The sequence below is a fragment of the Lissotriton vulgaris genome, chromosome 7, assembly GCF_964263255.1.
Source record: "Lissotriton vulgaris chromosome 7, aLisVul1.2, whole genome shotgun sequence".
Lineage (NCBI taxonomy): Eukaryota > Metazoa > Chordata > Amphibia > Caudata > Salamandridae > Lissotriton > Lissotriton vulgaris.
The window spans coordinates 1,631,953,188-1,631,971,648 of NC_141695.1; the positions used below are offsets into that span (position 1 = coordinate 1,631,953,188).

The 18,461-nt window shown below is 50.9% G+C and overlaps 1 protein-coding gene across 1 annotated transcript in view; it reads left to right on the plus strand.

The window, feature by feature from the left end:
• The first annotated feature begins 799 nt into the window (after window positions 1-799).
• Window positions 800-18,461, plus strand: part of ZNFX1 (zinc finger NFX1-type containing 1) — a 107,353-nt gene continuing 89,691 nt past the window's right edge. The window contains exon 1 of the mRNA XM_086932593.1: window positions 800-1,354. The gene's annotated coding sequence lies outside the window, so the exon portion shown is untranslated. The remainder of the gene's footprint in view (window positions 1,355-18,461) is intronic.

Genomic DNA, 18,461 nt, shown 5'->3' on the forward strand with positions numbered 1-18,461 from the left:
TGAGTGGTTGAAAAGTTTCAGCACACCGTCCATCATCTTGTTGAATTTGCATTTGTTGTAGTTTTAAGAGTGTGCAAAGGCCTGGACATAATACTAAATAGGGCTATGAATAAAATTGAATGTATTCATTTATAACATGACTTTTATGTTTGCATTTACTTTATGTATAACTCTGGATCGTTATTGCAGCTCTGGAACACATTTATATTTGCTGATTGAACTATGTACGGATAAGGCTTAAAAACAATGGCTTTGAGTGGTTTTGCTTATTTTTGAAGCAGCCGGGAAATTAATTTATCAGCCAGGTACAACCCTCCTTGCAGGTGGGCAGAGTTTTCAACTCCACTTCCTGTTCCTTCTCCTGTTTGCCAGGTGGAGATTACCTAAAAAGTAATGACTGTGACGAGGACGAGTAGGACTGAAAGTAATTAAGATTACTGTTAAGTAACCGGGGCATTTCTGGCAGGGCTGGTACTATCTGCCCACAGCACAGACTTCGGTTATGACGTAACGTGTGATGTTATAAGCAGGCCGTTGGCCACCTCGAATGCATTGTAACCTCGTCACTTCCTTATTCTTTTGGACTTGGGAGAGGAAAGTAAAAGTTACATTATTTACGCTGTTGTTTATATAAACAAACCGAGTCAACACCAGTTCGGGGCACGAGTCCCATAGGTTATTTCTAAATAGTTACCATTGTCAGAGCAGCACTCGTAAAAGGCTGTCACCTGTGGCCTCTGTACTATTGATCCGGTGTACCTGTAGAACAAACTGTATGTTTACAACGAAAGTCGGACATAAATCCAGAAATGAAACCACGGACGCTGGGCCGGACGGGGAAAAAACCTGCTGGGTTTCTTTTTCGTTTCTGCGGAAATGCTGCGGGGATCGGTTCTGGAGGGCGCGGCGGGGGCAGCGGGTGATGTTATCCTGGACGCTTTTGTGTTCCTAGCCTTGACTACTGGCTCCTCCCCGCCCCCTCCTCGGTGTCTGTCAGCTGCTGTCTGGGGCAGCTGAGCTCAGCCCAGCCGGGGAAAGGAAACCGAAAGACATCATGTACACCCAGCGAAGGCGGGGACGGGCCAGCGCCGGCACAGCCCTGCCCGCGGTTTAAAGCCCAGCCTGGCGGGGGCGAGGCTTCACAGACCGGGAAGAACGGAGGGCGAGCGGCTCGCTGAGCCACCGGCGGCGGGAGCCCCAGGGAGAGGAGAGGACATGTACAGAGCGCCGGAGGAGGCGGAGAGAGGGTGAGGCACTGAGTCACCGCCGACAATACCCTTCACATCCGGGCCCCAGAAACACGGCCCCCCGGGCAAGAGGAGCCTCCTCCGGAGGAGAGGAGCCATCGAGGGAGGTAAGGGCATCCTTCGATCGGAGGGAGGGGGAGCTCTTTGTGCATCCGGTGAGGGCTCAGGGCTTCAGAGGAGGCGGTCGAGCTGGAGGATAACAGAGCAGGTGGAGGGAGAAGAGCACAGGCAGAATTACAGGGCAGAGAGGGAGAGAAGGGGCAGAATTACAGGGCAGAGGGGGAGAGAAGGGGCAGAATTACAGGGCAGAGGGGGAGCGAAGGGGTAGAATAACAGGGCAGAGAAAGAGACGAGAAAGCATGAAAGGGCAGGTGAGGGTAGAGCCGAGGTTGGAATGACAGGACAGCGACAGGGGGAGAGAAGAAGAGGCGAAATGACAGGGCGAGATGAGGGAAGAGCGGAGGCAGAGAGCGAAGCAGAGGCGTAAAACAGGACAGGGGGGGGGGGGAGACTAGACAGAACAACAGGACAGGAAAGATATGGGGAAGAATAGCGTGAAGGGGTGAAGGAAGGCAGAGGCAGAACTGAGCAGGGTGAGAGAAAGAGAGGCGAAGCAGAATAACACGGAAGAGAGAGAGGGGCAGAAGCATAAATACCAGAGCAGTGAGGGGGAGAGAAAAGGACAAATAGGCAGTGGGAAAAGAAAGGTCAGAGGCAGAACAAGAGCGCAGGTGAAAAAGAACAGAAGAAAAAGAACAAATAAGGTGCGAGAGTTCAGAGGTAAAACAACAGGACAGGGGGAAAAAAATAAGAGACATGAGGCCCGGGGTAGAGACGAGGCATACTAGCAGGGCAGTGTGTGGGAGTGCAGAGGTGGTATGACAGGACAGGCGTAGAGAGCAGAGAAGGTATGGGAGACAACACTAGCGTAATAGCACCTGGTGATGGAAGGACAGGCTTAGTGTGTAAACAGGAGGGCAGGAAAGCACCCGGGGCATAACCAGGGTGGCATTAACGGTCGTTGAGCACACCTGGAAGTGTCCACATCACTTCGCAAATCCACAGAACATTTATTGGAAATAGGGCAGAAGGGGGGGGGGGGCAGGCGGCATCTCTAAGTGGAAGATACGGTTCAAGCTGTGAATGACGCAGAAGGACGGCGCCCGGGGTTACATGATGAGTTATGTGTGCTCTAGCGGGCACGTTGATGTCTGTCTCCCAGTCTGCCTGTCTGTCTGAGGCTGCCATGGCATTGCTTTTCAGCGATCTGAATGGTGTGGGCGACCGGAAGTGCGTGCTCAATGCTGTTAACAGCCATCACTGGGCTTTGCATTTTTGTAGCCATTACAGGCTGTGCGAACGAGGTGGCGTGCGTTCGAAATTTACGACCGGGTTCCTGTTGGTTCACTGTTATTATTTCGGACACCATTTTATTTTCATGGGGGGCTTGGACTGCGTTGTCCTGCTTTCGACTTGTTCAATTCTTTTCGGTACACAAGACTGCCTGTTCTGTGAGAAACAACAAGCTAGAAATACCAGTTCTGTCTTGGCGCTACCCGCATAGTCCTTGTTGAGAGGGAAGCAGCTGTCACTTCTACTAACAGTGATGTCTCTTCGTGGTTCCAGCTTTGACATATTCTTAACTTGTGGAGGGGTGTCTCCCTATGCAGGGAGGACTCTGGAGAATGTCGTGTGTGGGTCACATGTTTTATTACGAGGCCTCCCGATGCTTTCCTGGGCTGCTAGGTTACTGAGCAGGAGGAGCCTTTGTGGGCACTGCTGCTTACCACTGATAACGCAGGGCCACGATAATCATTTACTCTGAAAGTTCAGTCTCAGTTTGGGGACCGAACAAGAAGTAACATCTGTGGCCAGTAAATGCTTTACTATAGAAAAAGAAAAAAAACATTAATTTAAAAGGTCACTCAGCAGTTCAGGTAGGAAGTTACACGCAAAAGACTAGGTATTATCACCTTCTGCGGCAAGTATACAGGCCTAAATGTTTTTATAATGTCATAGCGCGTGTTGCTAACTTTCTGATGCATGGGTCATCTGGCCAAGGTTATCTTGTGAGTATTGGTTCTGTTCGACTAGGGGATCTGCGGAAGCGCTCTGGTCTCTTGTTCATAGTGTGCCAAACTCTCACAAAAGGGTCTCAAATGTGGGCAGAGGATACAGGTGAGGGTACTCTGGACCTAACTTTGGTTTTTGATAGTATCCTGTTACCAAAATGTAGAAGGACAATACTTCTTACCCTCTAAAGCATTTTTTTGTAGCGTGTAGAGCTGTAGATTCACATGCTTACCATACTCCTACCATCTAGTGTTGGGTTCAGACATTTGCAAGTGTTTTTTCCGAGAAGGTGTCTCGAGTCATGATATGTGGTGGGACTTGCCGTCTCGGTGTACACTGGGCATGGGCATCACCCCATGCCTCTCAGGAAATACCTTGGAGAAAGGGCACTCCTCTCCGTGCCGTCTCCCCCGGGGTTGTTCAACAGCAGTCGCCGCCACCCCGAGATAAAACGTCATACTCAAGTGGCCCACTGTCGCAACCTCGGATCCGCGACTTTTTCGGCAAACCTGCTCTCCAAATTGGCTCTCCCCCCACTCCAATTCCACAGCATGATGCGGACACAAACGCTGATATCCAGGTCTACGACAACCATTCCTCTCCCAGCCCTGTTCACAGCCCTGTTCACATCAAAAGCTGAATTCCGGAGAATCTTCACCTGCGCTCGCCCAAAGCCCTTGTCTTACACGAGAACCACCAGATGCACACGCTCTCCCAGGACGACGCCATCACGATCCAGGACAGCTCCCTTGTCTTACTAAGTGCCCTCTCTACAGTTCCAGGAAACCCATGTGCACCAGTCTTTGGCTCAGACTTTATAAACACCACTGTATTAAATACGGCGGCTAAGCTACAAGTCCAAGGCCAAGTTCAAGGCAGCGTCCTGTCTACATCTTCAGAATACCCTGACACCTGCAAAGTGGCAGATTCAACACCGAAGCCCTCACCTCAATGCAGTCCATGCCCAGGTGTCCCCAAATCAGTCACAAGGACCCTCCATCTTTTTTTTTTTTTGAAAAACTTTATTGACAAATTGGCGTAGTGGTTATTTTCAACATTATCATTACTCGTAACTGGTACATATTGTTGCATACGGTTATGTTGGTGGTCTCGTGACAGGATAGAATGGCGTACAAGGTTAATGTTCACAATGTACAAAAATGAAAGAGGTACCTGAAATTCCTAATGGAAACATATAGATCAACATTCCACAGTCTGTTCCAGTTCGTATTTTGTTCACTTATTGTATACTGCAGTTAGTTTTCATTAACTTCTGCGTATGGAAGGAGAATGTTTTTCTTTTTTTTTTTTTTACAAAAAACCGTAACAAACGTCATCACCACTGCATATAATCGTGCTCTGTCATAAAATGATGTCCTCCACTGCATAAGGCTCGTACATTGGTTCATAGTGTACAGTCACTGCTCCCCCCACCCCCACATAACTCAGATATCCTCACATCATTTCGCCCCTCTAATCATCCTCTTCCTCTGATTCCAGCTCCTCATCCTCCGGCAACGGGTCACATGGTTCCCCCCTATATTTATTCCAAGGTGTCCACACTTTATTCCATTTACGCGGACAGGCCCGCAACATATAAACTGCCCGTTCCTTCACCATGAGGAGATCCATATTTCTAACCCAGCCCGACGCTGTCGGCAAGTCCGGAGCACCCCATTTTTGTGCTATGTCCCTTTTTGCCACTGTCATAGCTAATGTAGCCCATAACTGTTCATACTTGTTCAAATCAGTGGGATCCCAAATGTTTAACAGACATTTGCGGGGCTCGGGCAGGAGTGAAATTGCAAGGGCCTGGGAGACTGTTCGCATAATTTGTTTCCATACCTCTTGAAGCAACGGGCAACCCCATAGTGTGTGAAGCAGGGACCCTTCCTCCCCGCAGCCCCTGAGACAGAAAGGGTGTGGTGTTTTCTGTATTCTGTGCAAAAGTGTCCTGGTATAGTAGGTGCGGTGTAGGACCTTGAGCTGTACCAGCCTAAACCGAGCTGAGATGCCCACCTCCCTCGGCGAAGCCAACGCCTCGTTCCATTCCGTGTCGTCCATGTCCCCGAGTTCCCCGGCCCATCGCTCTCGGAGCTTCTGTGTGGGGTCCGGCAGGTTATTAATTAGTTTTTTGTATGTAAGGGAGGTTGCCTTCTGTTCCATGAAGTCAGTCAGCAGCCTGTCCTCCAGTGGAGAGGATTCCGGGAGTACTGTGCCGGGAGGGATTGCGTGTAGTAGGGCGTGTCGGATTTGCACATACCTGTAGGTTTCCGTGGGCCCCATGTCATACCGTTGCCGCAATTGTGAGAACGTGATCATTGAGTCCTTATCCCAAAGGTCTCCTACAACCGAAATTCCTATTTGGTCCCATTGCGTGAATCCCTTACTGGCTCTTAAGTTCCCTAGCGATTTCGTGTCCCACAACGGTGTCATATTCGTAATTTTCCCCTGCCATCCGAGTCGGGACTGCGCTGCATGCCACAGGGACACCGTGTGCAGTGTCGGACCGATCAGTTTACGGGCCCTTGTGCGATTGTATAGTACTGCGAGCATGCCATCTGTTCCCAATTGCGACCAATCCGCTTGGTATGCGGGGTCCCCCCGCGGGGCGTGGATCCACTGATTTATTATCTTAAGCTGGGAGGCCCAGTAATACAATTGAAGGTTAGGTAGCGCAATACCTCCCTCGTACCAGCTTTTAACTAATTTATCGTGAGCTATACGAGCTGGGCCATTGTTCCATAGGAGTGCAGACACAAGTGCAGCGACCTGTCGGAAGTAGCGTGGGGCAACCACATAGGGGGTATTCTCCAACACGTAAAGGAATCTAGGGAGAGCCATCATTTTGTATAGGGCTGCTCTTCCAAGGAGGGTTAATGGCAGGGTGGCCCAGTACTTAACGTCTGCACGGAGACGCGCTAGAGGCGGCATCAGATTTGCGTCATAAAAGTCTGTCGCATTAGCTGTGATAATAATGCCCAGGTATTTAAATGAGCCTGTTGCCAATTGTAGGGGGCAATCATCCCGCAGTGTCGGTTCCGGGCCCTTGAGTACGAAGACGATAGATTTGGACCAGTTAAGGGTGTAGCCAGATGCCTTCCCATGCTCGTTGCACATGGCCAGTAATGCAGGGATACCTTCGTTGGGGTCGGTCATATAGATCAGCATGTCATCTGCATACAGTGACACTTTGTCTTCCCACCCCTCCTTCCACGTGAGTCCCCGAAACAGTGGTGTTGCCCTAAGCAGGATGGCCAGCGGCTCAAGCACCAGCGCAAAAAGTAGGGGCGATAGCGGGCACCCTTGTCTTGTCCCGCGACCTAATGGAAGGGGCTGTGAGATGTGACCATTCGCGACTACCTGTGCCATTGGCGACTTGTACAGCAACCGGACCCATGCCATGTATTTCGGTCCGAAGCCCATACGGGCCAGGACTGCAAATAAGTACTCCCACTCCACAAGATCAAACGCCATTTTGGCGTCCAGGGATAGGATGACTGCCTGTTCGGAGAGGAGATGTGCTCTCGCCAGGACCCCATGCACCCTCCGCAAATTCAGTGCTGTGCTCCTATGCGGCATGAAGCCTGATTGGTCTGGATGTATCAGGGTGTGCAAGTGCGCCGTCAGGCGGCTAGCCAGGAGCTTCGCGAGTATCTTTGCTTCAACATTGAGCAGGGAGATAGGTCGGTATGAGGAGCACAGTGTCGGCGGTTTGTCAGGTTTGGGGATAGCCACTATGGTGGCAGTGCGCTGATCCAGAGGGAGTGCGGCCTTAACCAGACTTTCTTTATACATATCCAGTAAGGGTTTGCTCAATAGGGGGGCTGCCATTTTGTACCACTCTATGGGTATCCCATTCGGACCAAGTGCCTTGCCAGATTGCAAAGACTGTATTGCTAACTGGATTTCAGTTTCGGTTAGGTCAGTGTCTAGTTCCAGTTGTGCTTCTTGGGAAAGTGTGGGGACAGTGATGTGATCAAGTGAGGCTAATGCTTCCTGCTCTGTGACCGCCCTAGTCGGTGTGTAGATTTCCTGAAAATGTTGTGCTAAAGTGTGTACGATTCGTTCAGGGTGCGTCAGCAGCTGGCCCTCCCGATTGTACAGCCTCTGAATGCCTCTGTTGCTACCACCCCGTCTGTCCAACCACGCCAGCATTTTTCCGGCTTTGTCCCCTACATCGTATATCCTGCTGGCAGTGCTCGCCAGGTGTCCCTTAGTCACTGTTGTGAGGTGTGCCAAGTGTTGTTGCTGTTTGAGATGGAGCGCATGCGCGGTGTCAGAGGTGGGATTTGACATGTGGGCGACATTTGCGTTGTGGAGAGCCAGTTCCAATTGAGCGAGCTCTTTTCTGGAGTCGCGCTTGTGCCCTGTGATAGTCGCTATCGCTGCGCCGCGCAGGACTGTTTTGTATGCCTCCCAAAGTATAGACGGTGAGGAGACCGTTCCTGTATTCTCTGTAAAGTAGTGCGAGGAGGCCAGTTTAAGCTTCTTCCGGACACCCGGGACCTGTAAGTAGTTGGGGTATATTGGGTATAGCCTGGCTCGTTTGTGCTCCTTGGATGTGATGTGGAGGGACACTGGGGAGTGGTCAGATATACCCCTAGGTAGGATCTCCAGTTTGTCCACGGAGCCCAGCCCCACCCCCAAGAAGAAAAGATAGTCAATGCGCGAAAGACTGTTATGTGCAGATGAATAGTACGTGTATTGTTTAGTCGTCGGGTTCATGTGGCGCCAAACATCCGTGAGGCCCAATGCGGACAGGAAACCAGGAAGCACGGTGGCTCCTCGCTGCCGGTCTCGCAAGGGAAAGGTGTCTAGTAGCGGGTCTGTTATGGCGTTAAAGTCCCCGCCAATGATCATGTCACCCTCTGGGAGGTCTATGAGAAATTGACCTAGTGCAGGCAGTGCCGTGGAGTGTAGTGCTGGGGGAATGTATACTGATACCACGGTGAGGGATTTCCCTTCCCATTGGCCGTGCAGCGCCGCAAATCTGCCCTGGTCATCTGTTTTGTGGCTATTAACCATAAAGGAGGAGTTTTTCCTGAGAAGTATCCCAGTGCCCCTGGACCCCGTGGTGAACTCTGCATGCGCTATCATGGTATATCCGCGCCTGTCAAGAGCTTTGCAGGTGGACCCAGCCAGGTGCGTCTCTTGCAACATCACCAAGTCTGGCCCGTGACGTTTGATAGTTTGGAGAACCAACCCCCTCTTAATTTTGTCCCCCAGTCCCCTAACATTCCAGGTGAGCAATTTTAAAGGGGATACCACTGTTAGGTGCGTGTCGCCTACAGCGGGTGCGTCGCTATGTCGTCGAGCCATGTGGAGGTATGACTAGTGTGACTAAAGCGCGCAGGCGGAGCATAGCGCTTGTGGGAAGATCTGTGACAGCGAACCAGGAGTGTACGGCTTGCAGTGGGACCATGATTCGTATGGAAGCGGCGATGACTAAGAACATTATCAACTAAAACATTACAACTTTCCCCCCCCCTACCCCTCCCTGCTCCCCTGCACCACGGACGTGAACCCGCCCGCAACCCCAACTTGGCAGAGTGCTTAAACCCATCCCCGTCCATCTTACTTGCTCGTGGGGTTGGTGATACCCCTACAGGCACCGGCCGGTGCCCGCCCTACTCGGCTCCAGCAGTATCAAGGTCCCAAGTGTTCACAAACATGTTGTCCCCAATGCAGAACATTCTGTTTAGCTCCTGACTGGTTGTCCAGAGTCAAGTGGGTCTCTTTCAAGATCCGAATCCAGTGCCGTCGCACCCCCTTCGTTCGCAGGTGTACCTGATGAGTGTGTCGACTGTCCTTTGTTGCGGTGGTGTTGTCGATCTCTGTGCTGGCGTTGTGGTTGTCCCATCTGCCTCCATCCATCAAGCCACTCCCGAGCCACCTCCGGTGTATCGAAGAACCACGCCTTTCCTTCGGCTACTATGCGCAATTTGGCGGGGAAAAGCATGGAGTATGGCAGGCCTCTGTCCCGCAGTGTTTTTTTAACATCCATGAAAGATTTTCTGCGTCTGGCTACCTCCGCCGTGTAGTCTGGAAAGAAGGCCAGCGCTGAGTTTTGAATTTTCACTGGCGGGGAGTTCCGTGCCGCTTGCAGGATTGCGTCTCTGTCCCTAAAATTGAAGAGTCTGGCCAGCACTGGCCGTGGGGTGGCACCCGGTTTGGCTGCACCACCAGGGACTCGGTGCGCCCTCTCAACAGAAAAGAAGTGGGATAGGCCTTTAGGTTTCAGCTGGGTTTTGATCAGCTCTTCAACGTATAAGTCCATCGCAGCCTTACCCTCCGACTCTGGCAGGCCTAGGATGCGGACGTTGTTCCGTCTGGAGCGCCCTTCCTGATCGTCGAGCTTTTCCTGCAGCTGCTTAGTGACCCTTTCCATGCGCTCCATGGCCACCTGCAGGTCTGAGGTGTCTTCGACAAGAGACTTCGTGACTACCTCCACTTGCGAGACCCTTTCCGCCATTTTGCGAAAGTCAGCTCGAAGGAGCGTGACTTCGGAGGAGATGGAGTCCACCGTTGTCCGGACTTCGTTGAGGGTCTTCATTACGTCCTCAAGGGTCACTTTCGGATTGCCTCCCGTGTCCGGAGGAGTACCAGAGGAGTGACGGCCGCCACTCTGGGAATGTCCATTTTGGCCGTATGCGAATTTGTCGAGCTTCGCCTGTGCCGACGTACTCCGCGTACCCTTTCCGGCCATGATGTCGCGTTGCTGGCGGAGGTGTGAGTGCCTCGCGTCTGGTTACACTGTCGTCCTTTGGGTCTCGCAAGGCCTGCGGGCGCACTGTTGACAAAGCTATGTCCTGTTGAGTCGAAGGGGCACCTTAGTGCCACTCAGGGCCCGGGGTGATAGGCAGGTCGCCGCTCTTCGGAGGGCGTTTGTGCGGTTTACAGCGGGGCTGTGTGGGAAGGGCAGTGCGGCGCCACCCAGCGCGGCGATGCTCCTGAGGATCTCCCCCTCTTTTATTGTGCTTCTAGCCTCCTTCGTTCGCTGGTACAGTGGCCACCGCGTGGGGCCGGCCGCACCTAGCAGGTGCCCACGCCGGGCCGTTCGTACTGCAAATAGTCCCGCTCCACGCCGGCTCCGCGTCAGGTCACCGGTGTCCCCATGGGCCCGCCCGTGGAGCTAGGGTGTTCCCCGGACCGGTGGCCGTGGAAGGAGGCGGTCAGGTCTCAGCGCGGTCCCCCTCACCTTGGTGCGTTATCGGCGTCCCCGGTGCCTGGGTCCACAAAGTATGGCGCAGTCTCTGGCGCTGGGTGGCCTCCGCTGTGTTTTCCCCTCTCACCTTGGGGTGCCCGTCTCTGTCTCCGGCACCTCCGGACCCCTCGGTACGTTCAGGTGTGGGCGCTGATGAGGCAGTGCGAATGTGTGACCTCAGTTTTGATGCGGAGCAGCCGCCGGCTGGGGTCAGGGCGCCCGGGCCGGGGAGGGCGCACTTCCGCCCGGGTCCGTCGTCCACTCGAGGTCGGTGCTGTCAGGCTGGTGCAGGCCCCGTCACTGCGTTTCCTGCAGGAGCCGTTCCCGGCGGCCTTTTTGCACCGGGGTTGCAGCAATCAATGCCGCTCGGGTTTCTGAGCCGCTGCAGCCCCTTCGGGCGGGCGATTAAACGGATCAAAGTGCGGATAGTCAGCGAGGCCGGTGTGCCTGTCGGAGCTCCCGCTTCAAGCTGCCGCCATGCTCGGCAGTTGGCCACGCCCCCACAGGACCCTCCATCTTTAAAAAAGAGCCTAAAGTATGAAAGTCCTCTGTTATTTAATTATCTATCCAACCGATTCTTGGCTTCCTTGGAAGCCCGAATCGAAGAATCCCTTGCTCACACACCGGGCTTTAGCCCGCATTCCAACTCTTCTATCACTGTGCATGAGGATCAGGAGCTACCCGTGTTTGCCTCATTGGGATCTATAAACTCTATCTCGGTCTCACTGACATCCCTTCATGCAAAGCAAGATGCAATTGCTACAGCCATGCTATGGCAGTCGCAGAAAATGGAATTGCAGATTGACCTAATTCAAACTTTGGCTTCAGCACTGTCTGACCTGGGCTCCAGGCTAAGGTCTCTTGAAGGATCTGCATGGCCACTGGACAACTTGAATTCCTGTTCCTGCCTTCCAATAATCAATAAACTTTCATCTCTCCCAGAAATCCTGAGCGCACTCCTGGACAGTGTGAAGTGTAACAGCAATGGAATCGGGATAGTGAAATACACGCAAGAGCCCCAAATCTCAATCTCCTCCGAAGATCCCTCACATACCGCTACATCGGCTGGCCCATCATCAGGGAGAAAAATTATTCCCCCTTCTTCTGAACCAGTCCTTAAAAGCTCGGCTATGCTGTCACCGGCGACCAGCCCAGGCAATTCCAAAGCGGGTTTGGAACTCACCGACATCAGCAGCCTAACACCGACGCAACCAGCAATCCTGCGGCCCGACCCTACTGATACAGCCCATACAAATATGATTCACACATCTTCCAATCTTCCAATAAAACCTTCACTGTCAAGGAGAGAGAGAAAGAAACTTAAAAACAATCCAAAAAACGCCTAGCGTAAAGGAGAGCGGGGATGGATGTGTCATCGGCACTCAGTCTGCCAGTCATTAAATCAAGGGGTCTCTCTTGTTTTCCCATTTTTAACCTGCCCTCAAAATCTAAAACGAAAATTACAGAGACAAGAATGACTCCCAAGGGCATTAAGGATATCAGTGAAAAACCGGGGCTACTGACACAGGGAGCGCCCCCGGCTTCAAGAGTCAATGAATTATATTCCACAATGGCAACGCATGGATCTCTGCCAAATAAAATCAAAGGAATAGTCACACATGACCAAAGCCTCGGCAGCCAGAACAACACTGCACAGCCCTCAGCAGCAATGCCAGACGCACGGAATAGCCCACTTAAAGACCAGGGAATGGTAACAATATCGAACGCAGATTTCCAAATCGCAACAGAGGGTGAAGCGACGGGCCGTTGTGTGAGCTACTTGCCAGAGGATTTAATCAAAGCTGGTTGGGACTCTTCTACACACATGCAGAGGCCTTTTCTGCTCCAATTTACACAAGTCCCGGGAGTGAAAAGCCAATTGGGTGGGAATAATCACCCTCCTGAAGCACGTCCCCAACATCCGAAGGCACCTGCATCTTTAATCGAAACAGCTAGGAGTCTGAATTATCAAAGTCCGGAAAATGAGGCAGAACTTGTTTTTTTCCCTCATTATGTTCATAAGGGCCCACATGACACCCTTAACAGAAACAACCTTATTTGCCTATTCAACTATGTTCCAGCGCTGTCCGGGGTCACAACATCAGACCTCACATCGGTCAAGTTCTCCTCAATACCAGGCAAAGGGGGCTCAGAGGCCACCTTCACAAGGTGGTCCTGAGAATCCATTAGGGACGCAATCTTCAGGGAAGCCAGCCTATTTGAAAACTGGGGCATCAAAATGTGGGTCCCAACACAACAAAAATATCCCCATGTTCTTCTTCCGGCAGCCCCAGTGAGGCAGCTTATTAGCGTTCTGAAGGGGTCCCGGGGTGCTACCCATGCCTGGCTTCCAGAAACGTCGAAAGTGGATAATCTCATAAACATCTCATGTAACAATAACCAACGTCTGATAAGCTGCAAATCCAGCCGCCTTGTCTCCCATGCTACTGACAGCCGCCATGGGTATCCTGAACCAGGGCCTGCAACCGCATGTACCCAGCAGTGCTCCTCCTAATGGGGAAGCCAACTGGTCTGACTCTAAACTGACCATCTTGTCCTGGAATGTGGCCGGGCTAAAGTCAACTTTTGCCTCTAAATCAGCCGTGGAATTTCTGAACAAAAGTGACATCATTTGTTTCCAGGAGACTTGGTCTCTATCTCCATCGCCTCTACTCGGCTATTACGAACTCTTTCAATCAGCCACCCAGGCCAACTCCCATGGAAGACCCTCTGGGGGCCTCTCTATTTTCATCAAGCACAGGTGTAAGATAGCGGCCACCCTATTCTTCGGAACTTGAAGACAGGGCAGACTGTACTAGTTACCGGCCTTTCATCTTCAGGCAGGGCCTTCTCCACGCTCCTAATTAACTGCTACCATAATACAGAGAAAACTACAAAATCAACTGCAACAGATCTATTGATAAAACATCTGGAAGATCTTCTACTGGAATTTGCATCCGCGGAGGTACTTTTACTAGGGGACTTTAACATCAAAGACCTGGCAACCAATACCCTCCCAGTCACTAAAACCAAAGAGCAAGAAGCAATGACCACCTTTTTAATTAATCACAACCTTCGCTCTGCTTAGCAAATTACACTGGAACAGAACCCGGGTGCTCAATTTTTACCAACATTTAAGAACATCTCGACTATTGACTATCTTCCTATCACCACTTCTGGGAAATAAACTATTCATGATGGAAATCTCCTATCGTTCGGAGAGCGACCATAGTCCCATAATGGTAACAATGCACCTGCAAACGCCAGTCGCTGCCGAAACAACGGAAGTGGGGCATTCAATGCAGGTCGTACTCCACACCTTAGTCAGAAGAATCAAATGGGACTCATCGGGTTCTGCCATGGTGGGCACATGGCTTATGGAAGAAACTCCAATCCTCAGGCACAATGCTCCCATAGACTCACATCACTGATGGGATAATGCTATCGTCAAATTACGGGACCTCCTAACAGGTCCCGTGGCTCAACACAGATCCCACAGGCCACGTCCGAAGCGGACATTTGATCCAGTGTTAGTCACCCAAAGAATAGCCCTAAGGAGGGCCGTGCGTCTGCACAAATTGGTTGGCACTGCGCACAGTTTTCAGAACTGGCTCACTGCACGTCTGGAAGCCTTGGCACCACCACGCCAGGTTAGATCTGAACTGGCAAGAGCATCAGCCCCGTGGTTCTCTGCTGCCTTGGCGGCTAAGAGAAGGCATTGCAAGAGGCTGGAGAGAATTTGGAGGAGGCACTATGATACATCCGCTAAGCAGTCCTACAGACTAGCAGTGAAAGAATATCACATGGAGATCGTTTCAGAGAAAAAATCCTTTTTAGCGAAAAGGATCGATGAAGCAGATAGCTCCTGTAAAGAGATCTTTAAGATTGTTAAAGAATTCACATCTCCCTCCTGCTGTACTCCTGCGTCTGCTTTCTCGGAACCTTGGATCATGGAGCTTGCAGCATTTTTTACTAATAAAATCCGCACTATTCAGTCAGCTTTGCAAGGAACTCAAAACATCTCGAGTATGGGCTCAGCGATCGACGGCCCCTCCTACCCTTGGTTATGCCCGACGGCAACGCATATGGGCCCCACCCTGCACTGTTTTCCCCCTTTAGAGCCTCAGGCTTCGCTTGACCTTCTGTCTAGCCTGAAATCTGGATCTCCACTGGACCCTTGTCCCGCCAAGTGTCTTGCGACCCTGGCGCCTGCCCTTAACCCGATCATCAATCCCCTCATTAATGCTTCTCTGAATTCGGGCAAAGTCCCCTCCTCCTGGAAACAGGCCCTAGTTCTTCCCCTCATTAAAAAACCGAATGCAGATGCCAAACTGCATTCGAACTACAGGCCAATCTCGCTGCTTCCTGCCCTGGCCAAGGTTACTGAAAAATATGTGCACACCACCCTTACCAACTTTTTAGAGGGTAACTCCCTATTACATCAGTCACAGTCTGGTTTTAGGTCCAACCTGAGCACCGAAACCGCTCTTCTTGAGGTTACCGAGGCTGTGAAGGAAACCCTCGACAGGGGTGGAAAGGCCCTGCTTATCATGCTCGATTTGTCGGCGGCCTTCGACACCGTTCCCCACGACCTCCTCCTAACTAGACTCTGGGAGATTGGGATGCGAGGAACGGTGTTCGCATGGTTTCAGTCTTTCTTGGCCGACCGGAGACAAACGATCTGGGCTCCCCCTTTCTCCGCCCTGATGCCGCAGCTTGAAGTTGGGGTCCCGCAGGGCTCCATACTTAGTCCCTCCCTCTTTAATGTCTTCCTTACTCCTTTGGCGGCACGGGTGGAGGAGCTAGGGGCCCAGATCATATCCTATGCGGATGATACACAACTCCTGTTCACTTGTGACAGGGGATGTGACTTCGATGGAGCAGCTATTCAGAAGTGTTTGGAGTTTGTGTTTGAATGGTTCGGGAAAAATGGCCTCAAATGCAACTCCGACAAATCCGAAATACTGTTCTTTGGCTGTTCTGCAGACCCAAGATGGAAGCAATGGTGGCCTTCGGCCATGTTTCCCCCTGCCAGCGATTCGGCCACAGCTAAGAATTTGGGTATGATGGTTGATAACACTCTTTCCTTCAAGGCCCAGGTTGTTGGCTTGACTGGGAAGTGCTTTGCCATCTTAAGGATGTTGCGTAAGTTTTTGCCCTATCTATCGTTTGAGCATAAGAAGATCACGGTGCAAGCACTAATAGGCTCGCGGCTAGACTACGCCAACATCCTTTACTTAGGTCTGCCTGAATATCTGTTGACTCGTCTGCAGATAGTTTAAAATTCTGCAGCCAGAGCAATCTTTGGTCTAACTAGAAGAGCCAGGGCCAGCAATCTCCTTGTCTCTCTGCATTGGCTGCCGATTCGTAAGCGCATCTTTTTTAAGACCCTAATTACAGCTTTTAGGGCGCTTCACAATTTCGGCGTGGAATATCTGCAGAGAAGGGTCCATTTCTATCTCCCATCTAGACCTCTGAGATCTGCGGCCCAGGCCAAGGCTATCGTCCCAACAGTGAAGCGTGCTCGCTGTGGAGGCCGTTCCTTTAGCTACCTTGCACCCCGTCTCTGGAACACACTGCCTCTGAGTCTGAGGACGTGCACCGATCTCTCTGTTTTTAGGAAGGGACTTAAAACTTATCTTTTTGCCCTGTAATTGCTGTTCTGGTTATTCATGGTGCCGTTATGACGTTATGTTAGTTGCTGGTATTTTGGTGTGATGATCTTTAGCGCCAGGACGCTCTTTGGAGCAGCTGAGCGCTCTACAAAACAAATAGTAACATAACATAACATAACACCCTGCCAATAACACAGACTTATTGCGCAAGGCCTTCAAAAAATCGTCATGGGAGGCAAGGAGACTAAAAGAACAGACTGAGTGGCTAAAAATATTCGCCTTGCTAAGGGGCAATAATCAGTCCCAGTTCTGGACTCACATGAATAAGCTCAGTTCCTCGAACAACAACAGAGGAAATGCGGTTCGTGAAGAAGAATGGGCCCTGCATGTGACTCAACTATACCGTTGTGACGCCCCGGACCCTGTGGTGATCGAACTAAGAGACCGTGTATATTCCACCCAGACAGAAATCCATGAGGTGACCACTGCAGCCGAGGTCTCCAAGTATCTGAGAGCCATGAAAAACGACGGTGCTCCCGGGCCCAACGGCCTTCCAGCCGGGGTATTCAAATGTGCTCTGGAAGAGTGGGCGGAACTTTTGGCCCCTTTATATAACAACGTGTTTACGACCTGTCAGCTACCAGATTCATGGTTAGGCTCAATTTTATGCCCCATATTTAAAAAGGGAGACGCCACTCTCCCTGCTAACTACCGACTCATTGCCCTATTAGACCTTGAGCCCAAAGCATATGCCCGGTGTCTTAGGTTGCTAGAAAAATGGGTAGCAGAAAACAACATCCTACCATACTTCCAAACAGGGTTTCGAGCCTCAGCCTCCACAATAGATAATATCACAACCTTAGCCATTCTGAGTCAACAAGCAGCACAAAAAAATAATCTTCCCCATTACTGCTGCTTTATAGACTACAGCGCGGCCTTTGATAAAGTGTCTCGTAACATCCTATGGAGGAAGCTGGATAAGTGGGGGATTCCTCAGAGCCTGCTAGGAGCACTTATCTCCTTGCACAAGAACACCTGGGTGCGAATTAAAACTGGCCCAAAGACAGTCTCTACAAAAATCGCTATCGAAGACTGCTTAAAGCAAGGCTGTGTTCTTGCCCCTCTCTTGTTCAATCTTTACACTGCCGACCTTGGAACAATCCTGGAGAACAGTAATCTTCTCCCGCCAAAATTGGGCCCTGCTAAAAGGAATCTGCACATATTACAATGACATCGTCATAATGGACCAGGCAAAATCGGGTCTTCAACGAGCGCTAAGTATGCTTCATACATATAACACCTCCAAGCCTTAAAAATCATCCAGGAAAAGTCCAAGGTTCTGGTATTCGGCAGACGTAAGAACAAGAAAAATTTAAAGTGGCATATTGGGCATGAAAAAATCAATACAACTTCAAAATATAATTATTTGGGAGTCTGGTTTAGCGAGTCCTCTAGACCATCAGCTCATTTAGCCGCCTTGAAAAAAAGAGCAGCAGCAATAACATACTCCCTGACTCGACTGAACCAGTCCCTGAGCAGCCCTTCCGCAGAACCCATTTTGAAGGTGATTAAAGCTACTCTTCTCCCTGCCTTAAACTATGGGCATCAGGCATTCCCTGGCGCATGCTCCGTTAGTCTTGACCTCGCCCAAGTTAACACCTATGAAAAAATTCTCCATCTTCCGAATTTCATTCAGCGAGCAAGACTACGTCTGGAGCTGGGCCTACAAAGACAATCAATCTATTGCGAGGCAGACACTCTGAAATACTTTATAAGGATACTAAAATCTGCAGATAATACCTTAAAATCCCGGCTAAAAGAAACTTTTACCAGTCCTGGAAACCCATGGAATCGTCAGATTATAAAAAAACGCTAGAGATTAATAACTCATTACTACTTTCAGACACTATCCCATACCCAGTCTGGAAATAGGTTATTAATAAGCAGGTCAAACTAATCTCCCACCGGATGGACCTTCAGGCTTTAAAAACATCTACCGTTTTGCTCCCCCTGAATACCTCATACTTTCCCGGGAAACCGCAATCTTATCTCCTGGAAAATCTAAATGCAGCGGCTCGGAAGAACATAATGTTTATGAGCCTTCTAGGTCTGCGTTCTACGGCCTTCAATCGATGGGCTCCAACAAGCGAGTGGGGGGCCTGCAGACTGTGCAACTAACATACCGAATCATGGCTGCATCTTCTGTGCTGTTGCCCTGCCCTGGATGCCCCTAGAAGATTTCTCTTAAAACCATTCCATATGCTGGGAGGCATCGGCCCTGTGTTTTATGTCCACAGACACGCAAGGACTGGAAAATTT